The sequence below is a fragment of the Microtus oregoni genome, unplaced genomic scaffold (assembly GCF_018167655.1).
Source record: "Microtus oregoni isolate MIOR12 unplaced genomic scaffold, Mior012 000029F_ref0000214, whole genome shotgun sequence".
NCBI lineage: Eukaryota > Metazoa > Chordata > Mammalia > Rodentia > Cricetidae > Microtus > Microtus oregoni.
This window is the reverse complement of record NW_024543088.1, coordinates 21,827,220-21,840,179: the sequence shown is the minus strand read 5'-3', so window position 1 is coordinate 21,840,179 and position 12,960 is coordinate 21,827,220. Positions and strand designations below refer to the sequence as shown.

The following is a 12,960-nucleotide window of genomic DNA, read 5'->3' as shown; positions in this document are numbered from 1 at the left end:
GACCTCTCCCCTTTTAGGGAGGTTTGTATCAGGATCCTTTTCCTTTACTTTTTTTCTTTCAGGCCTTTCCAAGTTTCCTCCCTTTGAATCTGAAAAACTGTTCTTGTGTTTAATGCGGGCCTTTCGCCCCTCTCGAACCTCCACGTTGTTCCCCGCCCTGAGGTTGCGGCCGGACTTATGGCAGTGCAAACGGAGACAGCAGGCCAGTACCAACACCATAAACGCCACGAACACGAGACCAAACATCCAAGAACCCACTCCAGCAAACAGCATACTTGCGGAGACTGAAATTAGCATACTGGGAGAAACTTACCAACATCGCCACTCTGCCTGTTGAGTTTAGAATCTTCTTCGGCCCTTCGCCTGGCGACCAAAGTTCCCAGGTTTCCAGCACCAGCTGTGGCGGACTTCATGACCGGCAACAAAGAATGACCACCACACCAGGATTCCACTCAGAACACGCTTTACTGGAGTGCCCTTGTTTGATGGGGAGCAGGGAACAAGAGGGCGGGAAAACAAGGGACAGGGAGGGGAGGGGCAGGGAGCGAGGGGAGAGGCAGCATGAAGCAAAGGGGGGAGAGGCAGCAGGAAGAGAAGGGGCAGGGGGGGCACTTAGGCAGCCACTTAAATAGGGAATTGGCACATGGGTCGCCCTGTGATTGGCTGCCACCAACAGCTGACACCAGACTGCATCGGGATAGGCTCAAGGATCCTCATCTACCGCGCATGCGGGAAGCAGGGACGCACAGCTCTCAAAGCCATAGCCAAATATGGAGCTGTTTATAACCAACAAGACAGGATGTCAGCGCCATCTTGTAATGGCGATCCTGTCCGGCTCACTACATACTTTTAGCTCCTTTATCGAAAATCAGGTGTTCATAGGTTTGTGGGTTAATGTCAGGGTCTTCTATTCGATTCCATTTGTCGACTTCTCTGTTTTTATGCCAATACCAAGCAGTTTTTAAGACTGTAGCTCTGTAATAGAATTTGAAGTCAGGTATGGTAATGCTTCCAGATGATCCTTTATTGTATAAGATTGTTTTGGCTATCCTGGGTTTTTTGTTTTTCCATACAAAGTTGATTATTGTCTTTTCCAGATCTGTGAAGAATTTTGATGGGAGTTTAATGGGGATTGCATTGAATCTATAGATTGCTTTTGGTAGAATTGCCATTTTTACTATGTTGATCCTCCCAATACAAGAACAGGGGAGATCCTTTCATTTTCTAGTATCCGCTTCAATTTCGTTCTTCAAAGACTTAAAGTTCTTGTCATATAGATTTTTCACTTCCTTGGTTAGAGTTACCCCAAGATATTTTATGTTATTTGTGGCTATCATGAAAGGTGATGCTTCTCTGATTTCCCTGTCTGTTTCCTTATCCTTAGTGTATAAGAAGGCCACTGATTTTTTTTTGTAGTTGATCTTGTATCCTGTCACATTACTAAAGGTGTTTATCAGCTGTAAAAGTTCTTTGGTGGAGTTTATGGGGTCGCTTATGTATACTATCATATCATCTGCAAATAACAAAAGCTTAACTTCTTCCTTTCCAATACGAATCCCCTTGATCCCCGTATGTTGTCTTATTGCTATTGCTAGAACTTCAAGCACTATATTGAAGAGATATGGAAAGAGTGGACATCCTTTTCGTGTTCCTGAGTTTAGTGGGATGGCTTTGAATTTTTCTCCGTTTAATTTAATGTGAGCCCAGGCTGTTCTACAAGAGGTCGTTCCAGGCTCCAAAGCTACAGAGTCTAAAACCTGTATCAAAAGAGAAAAAGAAAGAAAGAAATAAATAAAGAAAGAAAGGAAGGAAGGAAGGAAAAAGGAACAGTGGTAGGGAGTAAGGAAGGGAGGGGGAGAGAAAGAAAAGAAAGAGTCTAGGGTTCTGGTATCCCTGGTTGAATACACAGAACTATATACATTGTATCCTTCTTTGAACCTTTTAAAGAGCAAGATGACTAGTGTGGGAAGTGTTGCTCTTACTGGTTAATGAATAAAGAAGCTTCTTGGGCTTTTGACAGGGCAGAATAGAACAAGGAGGGAATTCCAAGCAGAGATAGAAGAGAAAAGAAGGCAGAGTTAGAGAGATGCTATATGTCTGCCAAAGGAGACAGATACCGCAGACCCTTACTGGTAACCATGAGCCTTTTGGTGATAAACAGAATAATAGAATATGGGTTCATTTTATGTAGGAGTTAGCTAAAAACATGCTTATGCTATTGGCAGAGCAGTGTTGCTATTAGTTCAGTTTCTGTGTGATATTTTGAGTCAGATTGGTAGGGAATGAACAATCAACCAACAGGGCTCAGTATGTGAGAACACTTATGAAGCCTCACAATATGAGTTGATTCCTGAAATTACCATTGTGGAAGGAACAAGTCAACTTACACAAGTTGTTCTGCAGGTATCACATTCATTCTGTGGTATTTGCTCACACATACACATACACACAGCTTCATTCATTAAATAAATATGTAACTAACTAAATAGATATTTTAAAATCCTAGGTTTCTTTCATGACTACTTCATTACTCTTTTCAGCCCACCCGTGGCTGATTTGATATTAGGCAATTCATTGATATTACTGATATTTACATGTTAGTGTGAGTTATGTGGGAAGGAGAAGTTCACAAGTAAAGAATAGTAGACCTAAAATCAGACCTATAGATACACAGGATCTATTTATGTCTTGAGTTTTAATAAGTGTTGAATTAACACAGGATACAAACTATTGTGTTTCAGGTTATGAACTTTCCTTTTTCTTCTATTTATTGTTTCCTACTACATGTATAACAAAAGAATTTCCTTACTTCCCACCTCTGCTTTATATGACAGGATTAATTTTCTTAAGGTTTCCCACTAAAAATGACAGGCAAGTTGCTCAGTTCACCAAGGGTTCAAAATTGAGTTTCTAAAAACAAGGTAGTACTTGTGTGACCACATATTCACATGTGGATGCCATTGAAGAAAAGGAGTCTTCTAGAAGATGCACTATTCTGTCTTTGCTTACAGTTTTAAAATATTGAAAGAGGAGAAAGACATTTATGATTTAACACTAAAATTGTTTAACATTAGAGTTTAGTTGTAGTCAAAAAACAAGAAATATGAGCCAATGTATCAATATTTTTATGAATAAAATGCCAGTGAAGATTAAAGAAATGTGCACAAATTCAGAAATACTTTACAAATTATTGCCTAGTCGGTTAGTTCTTTGAGACTGCAGCAACAACATACCAACCTATAAAATGAGGGTTAATACAAGTGACTTACAGTATCACATAATGATTTCTGTTGGACAGATTTGCAAAATGGACACACTGAGCTAAGCATCCTATGTCACCTCTTTCTTCCCTCCATATTCCTGTTGTTTGTGAACAATCTTAGGTTATTATTGGCCAGCAGCTACAAAGCCCTATATGCACAGCAGTCTTTATGGCAATCCAATACTACCTCTCTATGTTCTCAGAGCCATCTTAGGAAGGCACTGACTGTGCTTCAGCATGAGCTCGTATGACTAAACACATCTACAACAGTACTTATAATTTTACAATGAGATATATATATAGAGAGAAAGGTACTCAGATTTATAGCATCGCCATGTTTTTCCTAAGGGAAAATATGTTAATCTAATGTCAGAGAAGAAATTATTTCATATTTTTAATCTCAGCACTCTGGAGACAGAGGCAGGAGGATTTCTGTGAGTTTGAGGCCGACCTGGTCTACAAGAGCTAGCTAGTTCCAGGATAGGCTCCAAAACTACAAAAAAAACCTGTCTCAAAAAACTAAAATAAATTAATAAAATATTACTATATTATAATATATAATAGTTATATATCATATAATATATATAAATTATATTGCCATATACAACATTATAAATCTTATCCTTAGAACCAGAGATAACTGTCACTACTGAGGGACTAGGAAATAGAAAGACTCCCTTGTAAAATACAGATAGGAGAGGTGCCATGACTAGGTGATAAAGGCAGAATACTTCCTAGAAGACTGTCCCTTTCTGATACAGTATGTCCTTCTGTATATGTGTTGCTTTTATTCATTGATGAATAAACATGTTTTGAGCCATAGCTAAGCTTTATTCATCAACAAATAAAAGCAAAACATATACAGAAGGACATCCCACATTACCTTTCCTTGACTTGCTGATGTGAGACAAAAACATGGCAGCTTAGAACAAAAACCTTGTTGTCTTTGGTCTCCCTGCAGCAGACTGGCTTACAAACTAGCCTAACACATTCAAAGACAGATCAAAGTAAGATGTACAGCAACTGTGGTCCAGTCCACCATCATGACATTCTTCAAGAAGACCAAGCCTAAACTAGTGCAGTAACACCCTTTGGAAATTTAAACCCCAGTGCTCAAAAAGTGACTGGAACATTTAATTTCCTGAGTCACACCTCTGATTTATAAGGGACCTCTTTCTATATGTGTTGGTGATATGAGTGGTTACACAACTCTAATATAGACTTTCATCAACTGGAGATTATGTTTGCTTCTGTTTCTGTTTCAGGATTTGTTCTTTGATACCTGTTCATCTTTAAAGTTTTGTTTCCTGAATTTTAATTTTTTTCTTTTTTTTAAAAATTTTTTATTGAGAAAAAGAATAAAAAAGTTTCCACCTCCTCCCAGCCTCCCATTTCCCTCCCCTTCCTCCCCCTTCTCCCCCTCCCACATCTCCTCTCTCCCTCCCTCTCCAGTCCAAAGAGCAGTCAGGGTTCCCTGCCCTGTGGAAAGTCCAAGGTCCTCCCCTCTCCGTTCATGTCTAGGAAGGTGAACATAAAACTGGCTAGGCTCCAACAAAGCCAGAACATGAAGTAGGATCAAAACCCAGTGCCATTGTCCTTGGCTTCTCATCAGCCCTCATTGTTCGCCATGTTCAGAGAGTCTGGTTTTATCCCATGCTTTTTCAGTCACAGTCCAGCTGGCCTTGGTGAGCTCCCAATAGATCAGCCCCACTGTCTCAGTGGGTGGGTGTACCCCTCGTGGTCCTGACTTCCTTGCTTATGTTCTCCCTCCTTCAGCTCCTCATTGGGACCTTGGGAGCTCAGTCCAGTGCTCCTGTGTGGGTATCTGTATCTATCTCCATCCATCCATCACCAGATGAAGGTTCTATGGTGATATGCAAGATATCCATCAGTATTGCTATAGGATAGGGTCATTTCAGGTTCCCTATCCTCAGCTGCCCAAGGAACTAACTGGGGACATCGCCTAGGGCTCCTGGGAGCCACTCTAGGTTCAAGTCTCTTGCAAACCCTAAGGTGGCTCCCTTAACTAAGATTTGTGCTCCCCTGCTCCTCTATCCAACCTTCCTTTATCCCAATCATCCTGTTTCCCCAAGTTCCCCCCATCCTCCCCTTCTCACTTTTCTCTCCTCATCTCCCTTTACCCCATCCCACCCTACCCCCAAGATCCCAATTTTCTCCCCGGCAATTTTGTCTATTTCCCATAGCCAGGAGGATAACTATATGTTTTTCTTGGGGGGGGTTCACCTTCTTATTTGGCTTCTTTAGGATCACCAACTATAGACTTTGTGACCTTTATTTATGGCTAGAAACCAATTATGAGTGACTACATCCCATGTTCATCTTTTTGGGTCTGGGTTACCTCACTCAGGATAGGGTTTTCTATTTCCATCCATTTGCATGCAAAATTCGAGAAGTCATTGTTTTTTACCGCAGCGTAGTACTCTAATGTGTGAAGTAATAAGGGCGGCGGGGCCGCTTTCCCAGCACCCCAGCCGCCTGCCCGGCTAGCTTATGCCCGAAATAACAACACACAAACTGTATTCATTTAATCACTGCTTGGCCCTTCTGCCCAAGCCCTTACTGGCTAATTCTGATATCCCGATCAACCCATCTCTAATAATCGGTGAGCACCGGTCTTACCGGGAAGATTCTAGCCTATGTCCATCCTGGGTCGGAGCATCATCCGGGAGCGGGGCATGGCGTCTCTCTCAGGCATCTGCTCCAGAGAGGAGAGCTGTCCAGACTCTGAGCTCACTTCCTCTTCCTCCCAGCATTCTGTTCTGTTTACTCCTCCCACCTATCCTCTAACTAATAAAATGGGCCAGGGCAGTTCCTTTATTAGCCAATGACCTTCCTCCATCAAATGTGTATATATTCCACACTTTCTTCATCCATTCTTCCATTAGAGGAAATCTAAGTTGTTTCCAGGTACTGGCTATTACAAATAATACTGCTGTGAACATAGTTGAACAAATGCTTTTGTCATATGATAGGGCATCTCTTGGGTATATTCCCAAGAGTGGTATTGCTGGGCCCAGGGGTAGGTTGATCTCAAATTCCCTGAGAAACCTCCATACTGCTTTCCAAACTGGTTGCACAAGTTTGCATTCCCACCAGCACTGGATGAGTGTATCCCTTCCTCCACAACCTCTCCAGCAAAGGCTATCATTGGTGTTTTTGATTTTAGTCATTCTGACAGGTGTAAGATGATATCTCAAAGTTGTTTTGATTTGTATTTCCCTGATTGGTAAGGAGGTTGAGCATGACCTTAAGTGTCTTTTGGCCATTTGGACTTCTTCTGTTGAGAATTCTCTGTTCAGTTCAGTGCCCCATTTTCTAATTGGGTTAATTAGCATTTTAAAGTCTAGTTTCTTGAGTTCTTCATATATTTGGAGATCAGATCTTTGTCTGTTGCAGGGTTGGTGAAGATCTTCTCCCAGTCAGTAGGTTGCCTTTTTGTCTTGGTGACAGTGTCCTTTGCTTTACAGAGCTTCTCAGTTTCAGTAGGCCCCATTTATTCAATGTTGCCCTTAATGTCTGTACTACTGGGGTTATACATAGGAAGATATCTCCTGTGCCCATCTGTTGTAGGGCACTTCCCACTTTCTCTTCTATTAGGTTCAGTGTGTTCGGACTGGTATTGAGGTCTTTGATCGATTTGGAGTTCAGTTTTGTACATGGTGATAGATATGGATCTATTTACATTCTTCTACAGGTTGACATCCAGTTGTGCCAGCAAAATTTGTTGAAGATGCTTTCTTTCTCCCATTGTATACTTTTAGCTACTTTATCGAAAATGAGGTGTTCATATGTTTGTGGGTTAAAATCCGGGTCTTCTATATGATTCCATTGGTCGACTTCTCTGTTTTTATGCCAGTACCACACTGTTTTCACTACTGTAGCTCTGTAATAGAATTTGAAGTCAGGGATGGTAATGCTTCCATATGATCCTTTATTGTATAAGATTGTTTTGGATATCCTGGGTTTTTTGTTTTTCCATATAAAGTTGATTTTTGTCCTCTCAAGATCTGTGAAGAATTTTGATGGGAGTTTGATGGGGATTGCATTGAATCTATAAATTGCCTTTGGTTGAATTGCCATTTTTACTATGTTGATCCTCCCAATCCAAGGGCAGGGGAGGTCCTTCCATTTTCTGGTATCCTCTTCAATTTCTTTCTTCAATCCCTTAAAGTTCTTGTCAAATAGATCTTTCACTACCTTGGTTAGAGTTACCCCAAGATATTTTATGCTGTTTGTGGCTATCATGAAAGGTGAAGCTTCTTTGATTTCCCTCTCTGCTTCCATATCCTTTGTGTATATGAGGGCGACTGATTTTTTGGAGTTGATCTTTTATCCTGTCACATTACTAAAGGTGTTTATCAGCTGTAAAAGTTCTTTGGTGGAGTTTTGGGGGTTGCTTTTATACAGTATCATATCATCTGCAAATAACGAAAGTTTCACTTCTTCCTTTCCAATTTGAATCCCCTTGATCCCCTTATGTTGTCTTATTGCTATTGCTTGAACTTCAAGCACTATATTGAAGAGGTATGGCAAGAGTGGACAGCCTTGTCATGTTCCTGAGTTCAGTGTGATGGCTTTCAGTTTCGCTCCATATAATTTGATGTTAGCTGTCGGCATGCTGTAAATATCTTTTATTATATTTAGTTATGACAATGGTATCCCTAATCTCTCCAATACTTTTATCATAAAGGGATGTTGAATTTTGTCAAATGCTTTTTCAGCATCTAATGAAATGATCATATTTTTTTTTCTTTCAGTTTATTTATATGATGGATTACATTGATAGATTTTAGTATGTTGAACCAGCCCTGCATCTCTGAGATGAAGCCTACTTGATCATAATGGATAATTTTTCTAATGTGTTCTTGGATTCAGTTTGCCAGTATTTTTTAGGATTTCTGCGTCGATGTTCATGAGTGAGAATAGCCTGTAATTCTCTTTCTTGGTTGAGTCTTTGTGTGGTTTTGGTATCAGAGTAACTGTAGCTTCATAAAAGAAATTTGGCAATGACTCTTCTGTTTCTATATTGTGAAATACATTAAGGACTATAGGTATTAGCTCTTCTTAGAAGTTCTGGTAGAATTCTGCATTGAAACCATCTGGTCTTTGGCTTTTCTTTTGGTAGGCAGGTTTTTGATAACAGGTTCTAATTCTTCGTGACTAACAGGTTTATTTATATTGTTTGCCTGTTCCTGGTTTAACTTTGGTATATGGTATTTATCTAAAAAATTGTCCTTTTCTTTTACATTTTCCAGTTTTGTGGCATACAGGCTTTTGTTGTAAGATCTAACGATTCTCTGATTTCCTCTGTGTCTGTGGTTATGTCTTCCTTTTCATTTCTGATCTTATTAATTTGCATATTCTCTCTCTGCCGTTTGATTAGTTTGGATAGTGGTTTATCAATCTTGTTGATTTTCTCCATGAACCAGCTTTTTGTTTCATTGATTCTTTGGATTGTTTTCTGTGTTTCTATTTTGTTGATTTCAGCCCTCAGTTTGATTATTTCCAGTCTTCTACTCCTCCTAGGTGAGTCTGCTTCTTTTTTTCTAGAGCTTTCAGGTGGGCTGTTAAGTCTCCAATGTGTGTTTTCTCTGTTTTCTTTAAGTGGTCACTTAGTGCTATGAACTTTGCTCTTTGGACTGCTTTCACCTTGTCCTATAAGTTTGAGTAAGTTGTTTCTTTATTTTTATTGAATTCAAGGAAGACTTTAATTTCTTTCTTTATTTCTTCCTCAATCCAGGTATGGTTCAGTAGTTGACTGTTTAGTTTCTGTGAGTTTGTAGGCTTTCTGGGGGTACCATTGTTGTTGAATTCTAACTTTAATCCATGGTGATCTGATAAGACACAGGAGGTTACTAATATTTTTTGTAACTGTGGAAGTTTGCTTTTTTACCAAGTATGTGGTCAATTTTCGAGAAGGTTCCATGAGCTGCAGAGAAGAAGGTATATTCTTTCCTGTTTGGGAGGAATTTTCTATAGATGTCTGTTAAGTCCATTTTATTCATTACCTCCATTAATTCTCTTAATTCTCTGTTAGGTTTCTGTCTGATTGACCTGTCCATTGGTTAGGGAGGAGTGTTGAAGTCTCCTACTATTAGTGTGTGCAGTTTGATGGCAGCCTTGAGTTTTAGTAATGTTTCTTTTATGTACGTGGGTGCTTTTATATTAGGGGCATAGATATTCAGGATCAAGACTTCATCCTGAAGAATTGTTACAGTTATGAGTATAAAATGTCCCTCTCCATCTCTTCTGAATGATTTAACTTTGAAGTCAACTTTGTTAGAAATTAGTATGGCCACACCTGCTTGTTTCTTAGGTCCATTTGCTTGATAAACCTTTTCCCATCCCTTTACTCTGAGTAGGTGCCTGTCTTTGTGGTTGAGGTGTGTTTCTTGTAAACAGCAGAATGTTGGATCCTGTTTTCGTATCTAATCTCTTATCCTATGCCTTTTTATTGGTGAGTTGAGTCCATTAATATTAAGTGATATTAATGACCAGTGGTTGTTAACTCCGGTCACTTTTTTAGTAGTAGAGTTTGTGGGTTTCTCTTCTTTGAGTTGCGCTGGTGAATGGTCACTAGATGTCTGAGTTATTGTGGTCATTGTTGGACTCCTTGGTTAGTGATTTTCCTTCTATTACTTTCTGTTAGGCTGGATTTGTGGCTACATATTGTTTAAATTTGTTTTTATCCTGAAATATTTTGTTTTCTCCATTTTTAGTGAACGAAAGCTTGGCTGGATATAGTCATCTGGGCTTGCATCCATGGTCTTTTAGTGTCTGCAATACATCTATCCAGGACCTTTTGGCTTTCATGGTTTCCATAGAGAAGTCAGGTGTAAGTCTGATAGGTTTACCTTTATTAGTAACTTGGCCTTTTTACTTTGCATCTCTTAATATTCTTTCTTTATTCTGTATGCTTTGTGTTTTGATTATTATATGGCGAGGGGATTTTTTTTTTTGATCCAGCCTTTTCAGTGTTCTGTATGCTTCTTTAACCTTCGTAGGTACATCTTTCTTTTGGTTAGGAAAGTTTTCTTCTATAATTTTATTAAATATATTTTCTGTACCGTTGAACTGCACTTCTTCTCCTTCTTCTACTCCAATTATTCTTAGGTTTGTTCCTTTCATTGTGTCCCATATTTCCCGAATGTTTTGTGATGAGAGTTTGTTGGATTTGCTGTTTTCTTTGATCAGTGCGTTTATTTTCTCTATGTTATCTTCAGAATCTGAGATTCTTTCTTCTATCTCTTGTATTCTGCTGGTTATGCTTGTTTCTGTAGTCTCTATTCGTTTACCTAGATTTTCCATGTCCAGCCGGCCCTCTGTTTGTGTTTTCTTCTTTGCCTCCATTTCAGTTTTCAAGTCTTGAACTGTTTCCATTATCTGTTAGATTGTTTTTTTTTTTTTTTTTTTTTTTGGTTTCCTAGGGTATCATTCACTGATTTATTCAATTCTTCAAACTTTCTCTTATACTTCTCATCCATTTCTATAAGGGCATTTTTACATGCTCTTTAAGGGCATCAATCACTTTCATAATGTCAATTTTTTCTACTTCTTCTTGATTAAGGTCTTCCTGTCCTCCTGTTCTGAGGTCGCTGAGTTCTGGTGGTTTCATGTAGTTTTTCAGATTGTTGGTTGAATTCTTGCATTGTTGCCTCTCCATCTCTTTTTCCGAATGCTTCTCTATTGATCTTCTTTTACAGGATCAGGTCTCCTTGTCTACTGATGTATCTTCCCAGTGATGGTACTCCCCAGTGATGGCTCTCCTGGTGCTCGAGTGATGTCTCTCCTGGTGCTGAGATCAGATCTCCGTATTGGTTGGGTAGCTCGTAAACAAAGTGCCTACCTTGCTTGCAGCAGGCAGGCTTTTGAAACAAAGGAGCTCCCGCCTGCTAGGTTGCCCTAGGGATTCGGCCCCAGTGCCCCAAGAGGGAAGGGAGACAGAAAGGCAGAGGGTTCTGGATGCAAGCTGGGTGGGATAGGAAGAGAGAGGCAGTATGCTGGGAGTATAGGCCTAGCAGGAAGCCCAGGAAGTATAGGGAGGATGAGGAAAGTCTGAGTTTCCTCGAATTTTAATTTCTAAACTGGAAGAAACAATAGAATGGACTGTTTAACCACATAAACCAAGTAAAAAATTAAAAACTTATGTGGAAAATGTCTCTGAATTAAGTATAAAAGGCAAATTGAGAGTTTGTCAATTAGCAGGTATAAAACCAGCAGAGATTACAGTGCTTTTTACTACTGATGAAATAAAGAAGTTATGGGAAACCTTGAACCCTGGCAAATGGCTTGTGCTAAATTTGTGGGAGAAATTAATAGCAATTATCCCCAAAGCAAGAGATTTAACCTTATAAAGAGTTCTTCTTGGATTCTTCCCCGAATTGTACATGGTACACCAATAACTGGAGACCATTCATCTTATACTGATGAAAATAAATCAGGGAAGGCAAGTTACAAATCAGAAGAATTAAGTAAGGTGTAACAAAGCCCTTATAATTCTGTCCAGAAGGTAGAATTATATGTTATTCCTATAGTACTAAGGGATTTTAAAGAACCTCTCAATATATTTACTGATTCGCAATATGCAGAAAGAGTTGTCTTGCATATTGAAACTGCTGAATTTATACCAGATGATACAGAATTAACTTTATTATTCATTCTGGTGCAAGAAATAATCAAGAATACGATTTGTCCTATATACATAACACATATCCAATCCCATATAAGTTTGCCAGGTCCTCTAGCACAAGGTAATGCAGAAATTAAACAATTATTGATTGGAAGTGTGTTGCACTTAAAAATCATCATGTCAATAGCAAAGGTTTAAAGAAAAAATTTTCTATTACATCACAACAAGCTAAAGAGATTATAAAGAAATGTCCTACTTGCTCTTTGTAAAACCAAACACTGTTGCCTGCAGGGAGTGACCCAAAGAGTACTCAAAAAATGAGATCTGGCATATGGATGTGTTCCATTTTAAAAAATTTGGAAAATTAAAATATGTGCACCACATCATAGACACATATTCATTTCAATTGGCTACTGCTTTGAGCTTGGAAAATACTGATTCAGTAATCACACATTTATTAGAAGTTAGGACCATCATGGGTACCTGCATAAATAAAGACACAATAGTCCATCATATGTATCTAAGAAAAGGAAACTTTTTTGCCCATTTTAATATAAAGCACATTACAGGTATACCAAATAATCCTACATGTCAGGCGGTTATAGAAAGGTCAAATTGAATTCTAAAGTATATGCTAAACAAACAGAAAGGGACAGAAAATACCCTCAGAAAGAGATTGCATAATGTTTTTTTAATCTTAAATTTTCTTAACGCTAATGAAAAAGGAACAACAGCAGCAGAGAGGCATTGGATAATGGAAAAAACTTTTGAATTGAATCAACTAGTGTATTTCAAAGATGTGTTGACCTCACAATGGAAACCAGAAGATGTGCTACATTAGAGAAGGGGTTTCACTGTTGTTTCAACAGGAGAAAAAAAAACTATGGATACCATCAAAATTAATAAATATTCATTTTGAAAAAGAGAAACTTCTTGAGAAAGAGAAATGACATCTTACCCACAATGGTCACAATCATATATGTGGTAAGGAAACTATATAGGATTGGGGCAGGGTTATGCTCTTGTTATTACAGGAAAATACACATCT

At 38.9% G+C, this 12,960-nt stretch overlaps 2 protein-coding genes and 1 gene segment (V, D, J or C); all 3 read right to left on the bottom strand.

The window, feature by feature from the left end:
• LOC121464736 overlaps positions 1 to 12,960 on the bottom strand; it is a 994,671-nt gene that overhangs the window by 133,813 nt on the left and 847,898 nt on the right.
• The window catches only part of LOC121464737 (immunoglobulin lambda-1 light chain-like), an 840,936-nt gene that overhangs the window by 130,344 nt on the left and 697,632 nt on the right, over positions 1 to 12,960 (bottom strand). The gene's annotated exons all lie outside the window — the stretch shown is intronic.
• LOC121464628 (zinc finger protein 345-like) overlaps positions 1 to 12,960 on the bottom strand; it is a 218,511-nt gene that overhangs the window by 49,923 nt on the left and 155,628 nt on the right. The window lies entirely within an intron of this gene.